A 17,970-nucleotide genomic window follows, 5' to 3' on the forward strand; every position below is an offset into this window, starting at 1 on the left:
AGTTGGACTAGCATCTGTTTAGCAGATACGGCAACAGAAGGTGGGTTGTAAGAAAAGTACACCTTATAGCATATTTTCAGCATATTAAGCAGTATAAATATTTCAGACATGGGAGCCAAACCCAGTAACATTGTGAGGGCTGTTAATACAGACAAGGGAATATTAGCAAATTCATCCCCTGTGGCTATAGTGGAAAAAATGAATCCTCTTGTTAAGGAGATTAGCAAAATGTCAACGAAATGGAATATTCGTTGGGCAGACATTGAACAACCATGGCCAGAAGAGGGCACCTTTGACTTACAATTAATTGCAACATTGGAGATACTTATCAATGCACATAAGGCGCATCAAAAAGGAAAGATTAGATCAGAGAAACGCAGGTTAGAGTTAGCTATTTTAGACCTCTTCAAGGTAGAGGGGCAGAAAGTAGCATTAGCTTGGAATGAGAAAACAGCTCACATGGATCCAGAAAAAAGAGATGAATTGGCCAAAGCAATGGGAGAGAAAGTGAACATTCCATTCTCACACACAGCTCCAATCTCCAGTCCTCCTCCCTATGCCAAGATACTGGAGGACAATTCTCAGCGGATCTACCCTCAGGTCCCCGTCCTAAGTACGAACGGAGCCTTCACTATCAAAGATGGGGGTGATAATGTACTAGAGAGGGGAAGAGCAAAAGTGACCGTGGATTTCGAACCAGAGAACAAGACAGATGACAGTGAAGATGGCAGTGGAGGTGAAGGCGAATGTTCCGGTGCTGACAGCAATGCACAGGGAGGTTACAGTGCTCAGATCAGAAAACTAATAGCCAGGGCCGAAAAACAGGGAAGGACAAGACGCTATAAAAAGAGGAGGAAGAAAGGGTGAAAAAGGATAAGGAGGAGTTAAGAAAGAGGGCAAGAAAACTCCAGAGAAGCCTAAGAGAGGAGGAAAGTTGTATACGACAGATAGAGGAACTGGAAGAACAGATAGCTCAAGTGACATCATTTCATACATCCCAGCCGAACCTCTCAAGAGAATATCGTCAAGTGTCATCACATCATACATCCCAGCCGAACCTCCCAAGGTCTACAGCGACACCAAGGTGGGACGAAAGAACGGAGCCACTAGTAAGCAATTATGGCCTTAGACCAAGAGGGAAGGCATCGGAGGAAGAGGAAATTCAGGGGATCTTCCCGGTGCTGTTTCGAGATAACAAGATAGAATATCGTCCTTGGGGTCATACAGATCTGTCTGAAGTGATCGAAAAACTCCCAGTCCTAGAAGATGGGGGTCACCCTTGGACTAACGAGATGGACGTGAGACTGACAGGGACGCAGGCCGCGATGGGAGACCTGAAAAGACTCTTAGCCTTTATTACAGGATTGGACACCATGCAGGAAATATTGACGAAGGCAGGACTTCATAAATATATCGGTACATCAGTTTATGACCCAGAGCTCTTCGCAGCAAACAGAGGCAGGCTGTGGAAGGCAATCAGAGAGACATACCCTACTCACATTCACCCAGACAATATCATCGTGATGCCACTGGGAGAAGATGAGAATCCCAGGGGTTTCGTAGCCCGTGTGCACTCTCAATGGAGAAGTGTGACAGGGAAGGATGCCGAAGATAACCCGTTAGAAAAAGCCATAATCAGGGAAAAGATTCAACAAGGTCTCCCTACCCCAGTTAAGAACAAGTTAGCAGAAGCGGTGGGGCTACGACACATGAACAAGGCTGTTTATATAGACAACGTAGCACACCAAGTAGAATTATTTAGAAAGAAGATTCAGATACAGAAGGCACAAGACGAAGACTCACTCAGAAAACTAACTCAAGTACAATTGACTGAAGGCAAGAAAACCAGAGAGAGAGTGCAGACCATAGCCCTACAGGTCCCATCTCAGCCACAGCAACTGCAAACTGTCCCTCCCCAGTCATACCCACAGGGGCCACAAGGGGGGTATCCATACCCACAGGGGCCACCAGGGGTGCAAGTGGTTCCGTACCAGCCATACAACCAGCCTGGCCAAGGACCACCACAAGAGGGATGGACCGCAGCCGGGAAGAAGATGTTAGGACCATGTTTCCAATGCGGCCAGGATGGACACTTAGCCCGTACCTGCTGGAAGAAGAACCAGGGGGGCGCAGGGGGGAAACAAAAAGGAAGATATAGGCCCCCTGCTACACCGGCTCCAGGAGTGGTGAACCCCTACGGAGGCCCACCAGCTGGGCTATAGGGGTGCCCAGAAGATCCGAGAGGGGGGTGCCAGCTGGTGGTGACGAACAGGCCTGAAGATGAACCTACCATATGGGTGTCGGTCAACCAACGTCCATTAGAATTGATGGTGGACAGTGGAGCAGCCTACACCTGTCTGAAGCCTGAAGATGCCACGCACCTTCCTATGTCTGGGAAATATGTGAAGACAATCGGATTCGAGGGAATTAAACAGCTGATCCCTACTACTGAGCTTGTAAGCTTAGAGTACAAAGGACAGAGAGCAGATCTGTCAATACTTGTATCAGAACACACGCCAATAGGGCTACTAGGGAGAGATGCACTATGCCAATTGAACTGTACAGTGAAATGCACACCTGACGGCTGTCGGGTGACAGTGCCACAAGAGAACAGACAGCTGTCTGTCATGATGGACAACAACGCATCTATGGTGTATTGGGTGGGAGGGCTTAGCCCAGACCTAATGGAACCAGCAAGGATGTGGGACAATTATATCCTGGCACACATGTCCGAGGCCAGAAGGCCTACTGATCCATTGCATTGTACACTCCAGTATTTTAGAGAAGTTGCAGATGCAAACCCAGATGAGTGGCTGAAGCATCAGCCAAAACAGGTACAGCTTAGTACAAGTTGTATAATCCTAGGCCCTCAGGGAGTGGCTATGAAGATAAACAGTGACACTTATCTAGATCAGGAGCATAAGATTGAGGGTAGCATCCCTCATGTGACACTTATGATATCTGAACACTATAAACAGAAGCATTTAGGGGCAATGATGGCAGACTCAGAAAAAGCCAGATTTGTAACGACAAAAGAAAACCCTGCTATCTGGAGGAGCATTGATGGACAGTTCACAAAACTGATGATCTCTGCTCAAGGAATAGGACATCCGCAGACTGTGAAGCTAATGAATCAGCTAATCCTTCCTGTACAACCTGAAAAAGACCTCAGAGAAGAAATGATACAGAATGTGCCAGCAGACCTGTGGGCAAAGAACAGTACAGACATTGGATTTGTGAAATCAGCTCGTCCATTGAGAGTTGAACTCATACCGGGTGCAAAACCCCCTTGGAAAAACCAATACCCATTGAAGCAGGAAGCAATTGATGGAATTGAGCCACAGATCAAAGGATTGTTAGAGGCAGGAGTCTTGAAGATAACTCAATATCCGTTAAGTAACACACCTCTTCTGCCAGTAACGAAACCTGATGGTTCATATCGTCTGGTACATGACCTACGGGCTGTGAATGAGGTAGTTGTCAGCTATCCAGCCGAAGTTCCTGATCCTCATGTGCTGTTGACTCAGATTCCATCTACAGCCAAAGTATTTACAGTGATTGATTTATGCGGGGCTTTCTTTTCTATACCTCTTAGTGTAGAAAGTCAAGGGTTATTTGGGTTTACCTACAAAGGTCAACATTATCAATATACCAGAATGCCACAAGGGTACAAACACAGTCCTCATGTTTTTAATCAGGTCTTGAAGGAGGACTTAGACGGGTTAGGGCAGACGATAAGTAGTACTGCCATTCAGTACATGGATGACATACTCCTTTGTGCCCCAGATGAAGAAACATGTCACAGGGATTCCGTTAAACTGTTAAAGGTTTTGGCGGAGAAGGGACACAAGGTGTCTAAAAAGAAGCTACAGTATTGCCAGGAAAAGGTAACTTACTTAGGACAATCTATTACACAGGGACATCGCAGTGTCACTAACGAACACTTGGAAGCTATTCAGAAGGCTCCAAAACCACGAACGGTTAGGGAAATGATGATGTTTTTGGGCATTACTGGGTATAGTTCAGCATGGGTGGAGGATTACACTAGACTGGTCGCTCCATTGAGGGGGATGATTAAGGAAACAGGTAGTGATAAACTCCAATGTTGCATTACTTGGACAAGGGAAGCTGATTTGGCGTTTGAAACAATTAAACACAAATTACAAGAAGCGCCAGCTTTAGCGCTTCCAGATTATTCCAAAGAATTTGGATTGTATGTTTCTTCTTCAGCCAAAGGGAAGTATGCCTGCGCTGTTCTTACGCAACCAACAGGCATTGGACCTAGTCCACAGCCCATAGCCTATTACTCTGTCGCATATTCAGAGGTAGAAATGGGTTTCGCGCCATGCTACAGAGCAATGGCCGGGGCATATCTTATGTACGAGAAGGCAACAACCTTAACAATGGGGTACCCAATTACCATTCTCTGCCACCACAGTCTAAGGAATCTTTTGAATCAAGGCAAGTATACTTTGACGATGCCTAGGATTAGGAATTATTACAGGATGTTGGAAAGAGAAGATGTAACATTACTAAGATGTAACACACTTAACCCAGCAGAGACCTTGCCAACCCCAGAAGATGGGGAACCACACGATTGTGTGAAGGAAGCTATGAGGTACTCTAAGCTTAGAGCAGATCTACTAGCTTTGCCTTTAAAGGAAGCTGACGTTGAGTATTGGACTGATGGATCTTGTTACCGGGTAGGAGAAAGTTTACGTGCTGGGTATGCCATAGTCCGATCCCAAAATTCAGGGTTCATTGTGGAACAAGCCGAGGCTGTTCCTCAGCCTTGTTCAGCTCAATTGGCTGAGTTAATTGCCCTCACAGAAGCATGCAACTTGGGAACCGGACGAAGAGTGACAGTGTACACCGACTCTGCCTACGCCCATAATGTGTGTCATCTACATGGAGCTGTATGGAAGGGACGGGGTTTTAAGAAAACTGATGGTTCGCCTATTCAGCACCACGCTCAAATCATGAAGCTGTTACAAGCCATGATGAAACCAAGGGAATTAGCCATAGTGAAGTGTGCCGCACACAGATCTGACTCATCACATGTCACACAAGGTAACAGGGCTGCAGATGATGCAGCCAAAGCCATTACAGGAGCAGACAAAGCAGGTAAAGTTCTGCTGGTCACACATGAAGCACAGTTACAGGGCATGGTCACGCTTGAGGATTTGTTGATGTTACAGAGTGGGGCAAATGCGCTAGACAAAAACCTATGGTTAACAAGGGGGGCTAGTCAGGATGACACAGGTCTATGGAGAAATCATGAGGGACTGGTTGTGGCACCCCCAGATTTATTAGGCATGCTGATACAGGAAGCCCATGGATTAGCTCATGTGGCCAGGGGGGAGGTAAGACGCAAGATCACCAAGGAATATGGTTTTTGGGCTCCATATTTATTGGAACAAATAGACCATATCCTTGGTCAATGTGTGGTCTGTTTGAAAAACAATATCAGACCTGGAATACCAGTGGGAACTGGGCATATCCCTACCCCAAACGGGCCAATGAAACACTTGGTGATTGACTATGTGGACATGATTCGTCCTGTTGCAGGATACAGGTACATGTTAGTTGTAGTGGACAGGTTCAGCAGATGGGTAGAAGCATGCCCCACTCGAAAAAAGGATGCTCAGTCTGTAGCAAAGTTCCTATGCAGGGAATTCATACCTAGGTTTGGAATTCCAGATAGGATAGCGTCAGACAATGGTAAGGAATTTGTGGATAAGACGGTAAAGCTTATACTACAAAAGTTGGGAATCAAGCAGAGATTTGGGTGTATTTACTCACCTCAAAGCCAGGGGATGGTAGAGAGGATGAACGGGGTCCTTAAGAACCGTCTTTCTAAGGTCTGTCAGCATACAGGTCTTAATTGGGTGGAAGGACTCCCTCTTGCATTGATGGCCTGTCGTTCCAGTGAGATTCGAGGGCTGCACTTGACTCCCCATGAACTGGCTATGGGGAGAATAATGACAGCTCCCTGTGCACGAACCAGTGGGAAAGGGCCAAGTTTGGCTCTCTTGGAGAGTGACATGAAAGCCTATGTACAGTACATGACTAACCGGCAAAAGAGTATCTCTTCTTATGTGCTCCACAAACAGGAACGTGAAGAGGAGGTGAACGCACAGGAGAGGAAGGACGCGTTGCAACCGGGTGACAAAGTATACGTGAAGGTCTACAGACGGAAGTGGCATGAGGCTCGACGGGAAGGACCATACGAGGTCGTTCGGTGCACTGGGACTGCCATCCAAATCAAGGGGTCCCCCACCTGGTATCACGTTCATCACTGCATCAAGGCACCCAATGAGGACGATGAGGGAGAGCCTCAGCAGGATGGTGAGGAGACCCCTGGGGACGAGGAAGTCCACAGCTTGGACATCCAGGCTGACGAAGATGTTGGTGAGTATCTGCGCCGTGATGCAGATGATGCCGGGGGCCTCGTCCCAGACCCTGTCCAGCCCAGAGATGAGTGGGCCAATGGAGATCGTGAAGGACCAAGGGACTGCGACACCCCTCTTGGGGGTTCTACCAAGCCTGGTGTTGCCCCTGTTGTCACCCCTTCCGACCCTGACAATGCTCCAGACGGAGATGTCAGCAACCCGGGCGGCTGCCCGGACCAAGGTACCATTGAGAGACACAGACCTGTCAGTGATACACCCCAACCAGACAGATCCCGTGATACACCAAGGCCAATTAGGAGGAAACTCAAGCCATGCCGTTTCAGAGACTAATATACCCCTTAGTGTTCCTACCCCATTGACTTCCTTGGACAATGTTACACTTCACTCACACACTGTTATGCCTGGACGTCAGAAAAGAATGATCACAGCAGGTAGATCTTTTATTTGCCCACATTCACGTTGTACTGTTGATGATTGTTTGATCTATACCGCCGAAGCGGACGAGTGGTATTTACTGGATGCTAAATATGTTACACTTAATCAACACTCAAGCAACACGCAAGAAACTCGTGTGACATTAACTAATGTTGACAAGGTGTTGAACTCGTATTGGTGTGCTAGACGTAATATCGGTGAACAGGTGTCTAGTGAATCCAACAATTTCAAGGACAAAGTTTGTAGGAACACTCCTGACTATCCACACTACTATAGGTTGGACTGTGAGAAATTTGTGCATGAATATGTTCACGTTGAGTTACCAGGAAAGGTTGAAAATGTTGCTGTGAAGGCTTCTACGAAGGTGATTGTAGTCGCTACTGACGATTATTTGTTGTATGATTCTAATCACCTGGGGACACGGTCCCACCCTAATTCTGCCACTAGTATCATGAAAGATTTTGCTTCAAAAATGAATTATTCTGATTGCTGGATTTGTCAACAGGTCCCTGTAAGTACATCTGCTCCTATGTTTTTCCCCATACCGTTAACTAAAGCAGAATGGTTTCAATATAATTGGCAGGGTTTAGCCCAATTTGTTTTACAGGGCAAGAACCAGAGCTCTTCTTGTCAGCCCAGCACGATTCTGGTTCCTTTAAATTCTTCCTATGCAGGTGTGGATATTGGTGTGTTGGAACGTCTGACAGCAGCAGTTAACGAACACCATAGGCCTAGCGGTGTGGGGAAGGTTATTATTGATAGGCTTACACATTTGTCACAACCAACAGGTCCGAAGAAGATATATATTATCCAAGCTATGTTCGTTCAATTGAATGGTACTGCATTGAGTCCTCATCTGTTATGTTCTGGGAGTGTGACTTCTACACGGTGGAGAAGTTCAGTTGTTATTTCTGGATTGAAATGTAAAGTTGTTGATTGTGCTATGGTGCCTCAAATGAAATTACATGATACCAATACTACCAGACGGCAGAAAGGCACCACGCAGCTTAAGGTCATGCCTCTCGTAAATATTACAACCTGTATTGACATACAATCTCGGCTCAAGGGCAGCGCGCTTCGTCAGCTAGGGGCCGCGTCTTGTATAGGTGGTGTCATTTTCCCGTATCCTGGTACAGAGCTTCAACTCCCGGAGGGTGTGTTTCTTGTGTGTGATAATAATGCATTCTCTAAGCTTCCTGCTTTGAGTGAGGGTCTTTGTTATTTAGCTCATCTGATACCTTTGATTAGGAAAGTTACTCGGGAAGAGATGTCTGTACTTCACAAACAAGCAACCCATCGTAGTCGTAGGGCGTTATCTACCGCTCAGAAGTTTTTTGGCCTAATATTCCCAAGTTATGGTGTCTACAACTCTCAGACTGAATTAAGTGCCCTATCATCCGTTCTTGAAAAACACATTAATGCTTCGGATGCTGTAGTATCTGCCCTGGCTACTGAATTGACTGAAACTAAGAATGTAGCTCTCCAAAATAGAATGGCTTTGGACATTATTTTGGCCAGTCAGGGTGGTACTTGTGCTTTGATAGGCGGTGAATGTTGCAGTTATATTTCGGATTCTGGTAACGCTCTGTATGATTTCCATGAATCTAACAAGAAGGGTATAGAGGATTTACATAAAGAACACGGTTGGAATACATTGGATTTCTTTGATTCTGCTTTTTCAGGTATTGGTAATATGATCAGGTCCGTCGCTATTATTCTTGTTGTCATTATCATCTGTATTATGTTACTTGGTATTTTAATCAAATGTTTTGGAAAGTGTATTTCTGATGTTCCGGTTAATGCTTTAATGATGGCCGACATAGCTGATGAGCAAAAGCTGGATTCTGCTTTGCTTTCTGATTTTGTTTCCTCTTTTGATGATTTGTTTATTAAGTGATGTTTTGTGATTGTTTGCTTCGGTTCCTGTTTGTTTCTTTCTATATCATGTGATTGATGTCGGTTGTGAAGTGATGTAATGGTTACGCGACAATGGAAGCTCCTGACTATGAAAGTGTTATCAATCTGAGACAGCGGTAAAGGCTGTTCTCCAACTGGGGCCATGTGCTAGCAACCTCTGACCCTGCCGCTTCGGACGAGGGAAACATCGGTCGTTGGAAATTTCTGTATCTCAGTTTTTGTATTATGCATGATGAACTGAGTGATGTGTTGATGTGTTGATGTGTTGATGTGTTGATGTGTTGATGTGTTGATATAGTTGATGGGTCGATGTAGTTTTTCTGTCTGTCGTTTAGTTTCGGAACACACTCTGCGTGTTCCGAGGGGGGCTGTGTAGTGTATTTTCATATGACGTAGCCATGGCAACCCAACGGCCACGTAGTGAAAGCAACACAGTAGGAGACTCTGTTTGACTCCCTCTTTACTCATCCAGGGCTTGCTTGAGGGCAGAAACATATTTGTCATTTATCTGATTCGTTCCCCTATTCACTAGATAACCGTCCGTTTGTGTTGTTTCTGTTAGGAGAGATAGGGAGAGACACACGGTGGCCTTTTGACAATGCATGTGCAGAGGATGGAATGTCATCATGGGAGGATAATTGCATTGGGGTCCGAGTCAGCAAGACGGCCATAACATAGGTTGCATTGGAATTGTATTAGTGCATTATAATAAGACAATGACATCCTATTTGCAGGACGGAGAATGGCCTCACCTACTACCAAATTAAAGTGACGTGGACTCTGTTTAGTTGGCTCAGCGAAATAATAGTGACAGGGTATAAAGCCCTCTACGCAGATGGACTCTGCCTCTTTATTTTCTTCACATCCATATTTTTGACTTCATCCTGTGACCGATTCGGACCATCAGCTCCATTGAGGGGCCATGCTGTGTAACCTGCTTTTTTGAATAAACAAGTCTTAAATTTGCTCAAGAACTCTTCTTCATTTTTAGTAAGTAACAGATACCAAAATATATACGAAAGTATCCAACTGCTTGTCTAAACGATTCATGACCTATAATATAGAGCCGTGCATTCACATGAAAGCTATTTCAGTTGCCTTGAGGGTTCTGCATGAGAGATTAATAATGTAATTGTGTAAAACCAGAATTAGGGAGATGTACCCTGCGGGCGTACAGACTGAAGCATGATCCACCCAGCCTGGTAGTGAGACACTTTGTATTTCTCCATAAAGAGTCAGTAATAGCACACACACACACACACACACACATACACACACACACACACACACACACACACACACACACACAGTTTAATCCAACAGATTTAACAAGGTAGGTCAGGGTGTTCATTTCACCATGCTGAAGGGGTTTCGTCAGACTCGTGTCCTGACCTGTGCTCTGGGGGAGTTGGCAGGGTGAAGCTGTGGCTCATCCACTAATTAATGCAGAGGGTGTGATCTCTCACCACCAGTCTCGTGTCTTATAGACTAATTGATCTGTTTCACAATCTCCAAAGTGGCCTTGCGGTCGTTAGAGTGTCCGCCCTGAGATTGGGAGGTCGTGAGTTCGATCCCCGGCCGAGTCATACCAAAGACTATAGAAATGGTACCCGATCCTCCCTGCTTGGCACTCAGCACTAAAGGGTTGGATTGGGGGTAAGACCCTGCGATAAACCAGCGTCATGTCCAGGGGGTGCACTTGTACATCAAGCCGCCTCACGCTATGGGCCATTAGGCTCGAGAGAACCATCGGTTCTCAAGGCTACTACAAGGAGTGGTACCTAGGCTACATATTACACACAAATAATCCACACCAATAAATGACTAAGCAGGGAGTGAAATTCTCTGGTGTCACCCTAATTTTTAATTTTAATTTTGCCATTTAGCAGACGCTTTTAATCCAAAGCGACTTACAATTACGAATTACAGGGACATTCCCCCTGGAGTAACTGAGGGCTAAGTGCCTTACTCAAGGGCACACTAGTAGTGGTGTGGTTTCAGGCGGGATTTGAACTCACAACCTTCCGATCACAAGTCCAACTCACTATCCACTAGACCACCACTACCCCACTCACCCTGACCATGGTAGAGTAATAATACAGTGTGAGCAAATAACATGGTATGTACGATAGGATGTCGAAAACAAATATGACGACAAACTGGTATTCAGGCTTTCCTGGGCAGATGTCTGGTCATTCTCTCTCTTTGTCCGAAACTATGACCCACTCCAGTGTTATGTCCGGTGACAGGACAGAGAACCAGACCGTGTGGAGAGTAATGGAATTTCCATGAGGTAGCTATATACGCAACACAAAAGAACCTGCATTGCAAGGGAAATAACTACTTTTCAATGTGTCTCTCTACCCTCTTCCTCCCTCTCTTTAAACCCTGCCTATTTCACACACACACACACACACACACACACACACACACACACCTCAAATACCTCATGAAAAATGCAGGAACGGTAAGTCCAGGAAGTTCAACGCTCTACACACACAGCTAATTTTACCTCTTGACGCAGAGCCTGGTCACAGTGACAATGACAGGAACGAAGGGCAGTGAGGAAGGATGTTTTGGGGGGAGAGTATTGTAGCAGCTTCCTTGTGTGCCGACGCAGCGAGAGCAGAGACGAGCGGGAGAGAACCAACATCCGTGGAAAGAGTCCCAGGTCTGGAGAATTCCCGCCAGGAACAACCACGTGTCAGGAGACGGACAGAGAGAGAGAGAGAGAGAGAGAGAGAGAGAGAGAGAGAGAGAAGCAGAGAGAGAGAGAGAGAGGGAGAGGGAGGGAGAGAGAGAGAGAGGGAGAGAGAGGCAGAGAGAGAGAGAGAGAGCACGAGGGAGAGTGAGGGAGAGAGAGAGAGAGCGAGGGAGGGAGAGAGACATAGAGGGAGAGATGCTATATTGTATATTTTCCCCCTCCTCCACTCAACCCCCCTTATTAGTGAGAGGGATTAACTCCAAGGAAGCGGCTGGCCCTGGAAGTGTGTCTGGCTGTGCACACACACACACACACACACACACACACACACACACACATACAATACATACACAAACATATGCAAGGGTTCACTCACACATACACTAGGGAGCACACACAATTCCAGACATGTGCACAAACACCCAACACCCCCATTAGCTTGGTTAATTGCTCCATGATTAAGAGTGACAGCCAGAGGCAGACGCTAGACTGTTTATGTACTGTAAACAACATGAGGTGATTGCACGAAGAACCGAAGAACCTCTTAAACACGCAGTATAAATGTCTGGCTAATGGCTGCTCCATTCTGTATTACAACCCATTGCCGCAATAAGCCTTATCTTTACACTGAGAGTCCTCACACACACACAGCTACTGGAGTGTCTTTATTGGGCCGTGAGTGGTGTCTGAGATTGACACAAGCTGGAACTAATTCCTTAACACTGACAGACCCATGAGTCTTCCATCCCGCCTTATCGCCTGCCTGCCCTGGGTGCCAGTGTTGACCTTTCCCTCCCCGGCAGTGGCGTCTGAAGGAGAGCCATGATTAAAGCATTGGCATTTCGTAGCCTCTGTGTAGGACTTGATGAAAAAGGAAGTCATGTGAGAGGCTCGGCAAAAGAGCCGTAATGGAGTCTGAGCCGCTCCCCGTGGCGGTGTTGATTTGGCTCCTGAGAGGAGATATGAGGACATGGCGTGGAGACTTTGATTAGACAGGTTTGTTATTAGAGGAGAAGTGGTTCTGGAGTCCAGTAGTCGAGGTGTTAGGGTTGGGTTAGGTTCAGAGTTATTATTAGGAGTCCTAACCAACCCCCAAGAGAACAGCTCCAGGGTGGGATATGATAATAGGAAAAGCAATAAAGCCCAAACAGGAGTTTCTCTAACAGGAGTTTCACTAACAGGAGTTTCTCTAACAGGCACTGGGGAGGCTCAGTAGTCACTGCGTCTTCAATGGACTGTCAGTGTCTGAGGTGACACAAAGCTTAACAAATGCATGACACCCTCTACAGCGCATCAGATGGAATGACTTGGCTGGGTTTGAAGAGATAAATAACCCTTCCTTTAAATGATATTAGAGATGGTATCTCTTCCTTATTGTCCCTCAAGCCTGGCCATGTTAAAGTGAGCATGACTCCATGCTGTTCACAGGATTTCATTTGCAGTTTATATGCTCGTTTACCATTCATTAATTCCGTTATCGGTGTACGATTCTGATGACAACACGTCTCTTTGAAAAGTGCGATGATGAGAACACCTTAGAATCCCTGTCATCATGGAAACTTGGATTTGAAAGTTAAGGGGTTTACAAAATGTAGTTTAACTGGCATGGGGAAACAAGCCAATTATTTCAGGTGAAATTCTTTGAGGTAAACAAGAGACCCCCTGGGGATCTGAGCCATGATAATGCACCTTCAAAGTCTCCCCTTCATGCCTCCGAGACTCCTCTCCATGGATCATACTCCGTCATAATGGGATTTGTGATTCAATGTGGATTTTATCGTCAAGAATGGAGAGTAATTATGCCAGAGCTCTAGGAGTCGCCTGCTAATTGCATTCAGATAAAGAGTAAGCAGACCTGTTGGTACGTTCCTCATCAAAGTGAGACAGGCTGAAGGCTCCTCTGAAGGACCTTTGTACCTATTCTTCACACAGTAAATAACACTCCACTCATACAGTGTGAGCCAGAGCCCCTGTTCTAACATGTGCTGTGTCATCAATAAGAGAATGTAGCTAGATTACTGTCAACAACGCACAGCATCAATCAAAAGGTTCACGCAGACCCTTATCTGAGAAATAATGAAGCAATCAACGCAGCCACTCGACACACTAATTACCAAATGCTAGCCTGGTCGCCCGGGATAGTCATCGCCGCCGACAAGCTATGGAAGGGTGTGTTTCTGTGTGTGTATGTGTGGGGGGGGGGGTGAACACTTTCCATGTGAAAAAATGACCACCAACAGGCGTTTAATTACCGGAAGATGGAGCACTGTGGTTGGCCTCTGCTATCACTCATCTGCGAATAAATGAATAGGTAAACAGTGCGCTAGAGAGTGGGTGCGTTGGCGCCGTGGAGGAGAAGATCAGCGTTTAGAGAATAACATGAGTGATCACACACGCACAGCAGTCAGCACTGTGTGTTAATATGGATGATGGGTGAGAACGCTGGAAAGGGAGCTTGGTAGAGGAGTTGTTCTTTTCAGTGATTTGTGCTGCTGCGATCCCCCTTAGTCTTTTGATGAGGCGGCAAAACTGTTGTTCTCACTACTTCATAGACAAATGTGTTGGCGGAAGGAACATCTGAACAAACGATGATCGTATCAGCAAACGTTTAGTCGAAAATCGAATGTCCACTGACCTTCATCAAATTCTCCAAAACCTAATATTGTGAGTTACATAAGGTAAAAAAAACTAAACACTCAGGAGGCATGTATTGTGTGCACTAGAGAATGTCCTGAGCTCTGATGGACCGTGGTTGAGTAGGGTACAGAGACAAAACGCACCCAGAGCTAGAGAAAAAAAATGAATGTCAATGGCATTCCAGTGGCCTGTTTATGGCTGAGGTAGTTAAATGTCAAATGCAGGGCCCGGGGGGGGGGGGGGGGGGGGGGGGGAGGCTTACAGCAGACGAGAGAGAGAGAGAGAACTTGCAGGTGCCTCTTTCTCTGTCCCCCTCTCTCTTTCTTCTATCACCCCCTCCTACGAGGTGTGGTGTGTGGGACAATGAGGCAGGGTGATCAGCAGCATCTATTATTAGTGAAGGAAAGTGAAAAATCGAGTGAGTGCCCAGGGGAAGGCGGAGGAGGGAGCCAAGCCACACTGACATTATTTTAAGTTGCTGTGGTGACAGTTTCCCAGAGGAGATGACTACAGCACCACACACAACACAGCTGTGTGGTTGTTTGTGTGTGTGTGTGTGTGTGTGTGTGTGTGTGTGTGTGTTTGTGTTTGTGTGTGTGAGGGAAGGGGGAGTAAGGTAGATGGTATAATTCCAATTGTTTAAGGTGCATCACCCCTCATCATCCCAAACATTGCTTGCTGACTCAGAGGACTCATAGAAACAATTTCTTGCTGACACACACTCACACACACACACACACACACACACACACACACACACAAATAAACACATAAGCCGACACGGAAACCAACACACACATACACACACACACACACACACACACACACACAATAAATCATAGCCTCTAAAGCATGCCTGACGTACAGAATACTGCAACAAACTGCAGTGTTTTTACTGGCAACAAACAGTCTGCAGTGCAACTACTTTGTCCATTTTATGTACACCTTCCTGACGAACCTGAAATGCCAAGTCATCGCTTCTCTCCCTGGCTCAAGGAGACGGATAAAAAAAAAAGGAAGATCATCCGGCGGCTATAGAAGAGCGATTTTATTTGTCTCAAGCTGTCATCCGGAGCAACATCTATCCTAGTGCCTGAACGCTTAGGCAGTCTGGCTGAAAACATAGAACATATGGGAGATGGGGCCAGGGCCAAAACCAACCCATAACTCAAGTGTGAGCTCCCAGCCAGAACATCAAAGCCAGCAGTCAGGGAGAGTGAGGGACAGCTTACTAAGCAGCCATTTCCAGTACACTCAGTAGACTGGCAGCCACGGGCCGCTACCCAGCTCTTTTCTGTAGCAGTGTAGCCAATGAGATAGCAGTTTGTCTAACACGGGTGTTGTGAAGGCTGAGAGGGTATTTTTTGGTCTGTCTCATTTGCGCTGTTCCAAGCTGTGTCCACTCCAGTGTCCTCTCAAGATTGCTTGAATCGTGCCACTGTCTCCATGGTGATGTGGCTTACAGACCTCGACGACTATGCCTTCTTTAACCCCTCAATGCACGCACGCGCACACACACACACACACACACACACACACACACACACACACACACACACACACATACACACACACACCCCTAGGCAATATCCCAGTGTGTTGTTTTGCAGTGTCTATTTTTTTCTTCCCTACTCTTTATTCATGAAGCTTTATTCATTACCGTCAACAGCCCTGTTTATGGAAATTAATTTATGGGGCTGACGCCTCTCTCCATCTTATTCAATATTAATACCGCCTCAGATTACCAGACAGCTCTACTCCAACTCCCCAGGGACTTGGGATCTCAGAGCAAGAGGGAGATGGAGAGAGAGAGATAGAGAGAAGGGGGGGGGAGACAGAGAGACAGAGAGAGAGAGCACAAAGTGCTCAAAGTCTCATATTTAAACAGGCGACGTATATCCAGAGGTGACTAATTCAGGGATTAGAATAAAACGTCATTTACAGAGATACCTCGGGGAGGAAAAACATGAGAATAATTCATCCATACCCACATAACAGGGACCCCTCCCTCTCCAGCCCTGTAGGACATGAGCTTACATTTTTGGGCATTTAGCAGACGCCTTTATCCAAAGCAACTTGCAACAAATACATGTGTCAAGTAACTGAATCATCTATCCATCAGCCATCGCAAGAAAAGTAATCTCTGCCTCCCTTATATACTCTCTAATGTACCTCAGGTCACCCTGTCCAAAGCGTTTATTATACACAGCAATTTAGGACGGTTTTATTACGGAATTGACAAATACCATTGCTGTTCTCAAAAAACGCGGTATATGGTATAACGGTATAACCGCCCAACCCTACCCTGTGCTGAAGAGTTTTGTCGTCCTAGCCAAACGTAAAGTATATAGCCTAGCCAACATCAGCCCGCCGTGCGATGCTCTTGGCTCAGCCAATCAATCATTTGATTGAGCAGCCATGAAATGAGCCACATGCAGCAGAGTCAGGGCCAGCAGAGACTGACTACCAATGGAAAGGGAAGGTTTTATGAACCAAAAAATAAGAGTTCACCCGAATGAAAAGAGAAGATGGCTAGCTACATTTATTGACTATGCTGTGCTCGAAAGTCAGGCTAGCATTGCTTGAGTTTAGGGAACTCTCGGTTATGACAGGGTTTCAAGGATAGCATTCGACAGAAAAACCCAAAGCTTGGTTGGTGGGAGGGAATTCTGAGGGGGGTGGGGGTTGTTTGGAGTGGAAAAACTGGGATTTGGGGAAGGAGATGTCCAGGGTAGAGATGGGCTCTGTCTAGGAAAGGTGGGGAGGGGGGCGATCACCCCAACCCCCCCCCCCCCCCCCCCCAAGCGATTAGCAGGCGATAGTGACATGGGAGCCCACTAATCAGCTGTCCCCTTTGGCTGGCTCCTCAGCATATGGTACTGGGTTTAATCTCTAGTCTGGCTCTGATCAGCCTGGACTACTATGGACTATTATGAGCTATGGTTTGAGCTTTACCCATGAGAAAGGCGTACTGTTCCGAAATTGGCAAAAGGACACGAGGCCGGTGATTACCCGTTAAAAAAACCACGTTTCTCAATCAAAGCAAAAGCCAGGCAGCAGCTGTGCCGGGTAAGCAACAACATATTCAAAGAGTGACAAAGAAACAGGAAGTTCTCCATCTATTTGCCTCAGAATCGCAGGCTGATGGAAAAAAAAAGATAAGTCTGCTCAAAGAAGTTGCCCAGGGAAGCAAAGCGCACCATTTCCCCTATTTAATCTTCAGAGAGAACCGTTCTCTGTGAGGTGAGGACAGTCATTGGGTTCCTTGTTAGCAGGGGTCACAACCGGCCAGCGCTTAGAGGGTCTGAGTAATCCCCCTATCCTGCGTGAGTAAAGCCCAGCCTCAGCCACGCTAATCAGCACACCCACACCTGCCAGCATTGTTCCCCTAGCTCCGTCACATGACCCTGAGAGGTGGCCTGGGTAAAGGTGCAGAGGTAGAGTGTGCCCCCCTGCACCTCTGTACCAACCAGACCCTCCTCATAATCCTATTAGTCCCATTCATCTGCACCACGGGCATGATCGATCCTAAACAGAAAGGCCGCTGTGCCTCCTCCATCGCTCCCAGGGTCCCAGGGGCCTTTTCATGTCTCTGTTTCACCTATCACACGTATTGACGACACACCACACTGCGTAGTCCATGGCCCTTAAGTACTTTCTGTATCGTACATTTCCACAACGGATACAGAGACTTCCTTCTTTCTAAAGTTTGAAGCATTGTCAAAACAAACACCTCAAAAACTTGATTAGGGTGTCAAGGGTTATCAGTGTTCATCAAGGTTCTCAAGGATGCAATCGGGTGGTTCAGGAGCAGTCTTTCAGAGCAAAACATCCACATGCATCAATTGAGAAACAAAGACTCAA

General features: G+C 46.4%; 1 protein-coding gene across 1 annotated transcript in view; it reads right to left on the reverse strand.

Moving 5' to 3' along the window:
* tmem108 (transmembrane protein 108) overlaps nt 1–17,970 on the reverse strand; it is a 61,284-nt gene that overhangs the window by 35,477 nt on the left and 7,837 nt on the right. The gene's annotated exons all lie outside the window — the stretch shown is intronic.

This window comes from Nansenia antarctica, assembly GCF_963989245.1.
Source record: "Nansenia antarctica genome assembly, chromosome: 13".
NCBI classification, from domain to species: Eukaryota; Metazoa; Chordata; class Actinopteri; order Argentiniformes; family Microstomatidae; genus Nansenia; species Nansenia antarctica.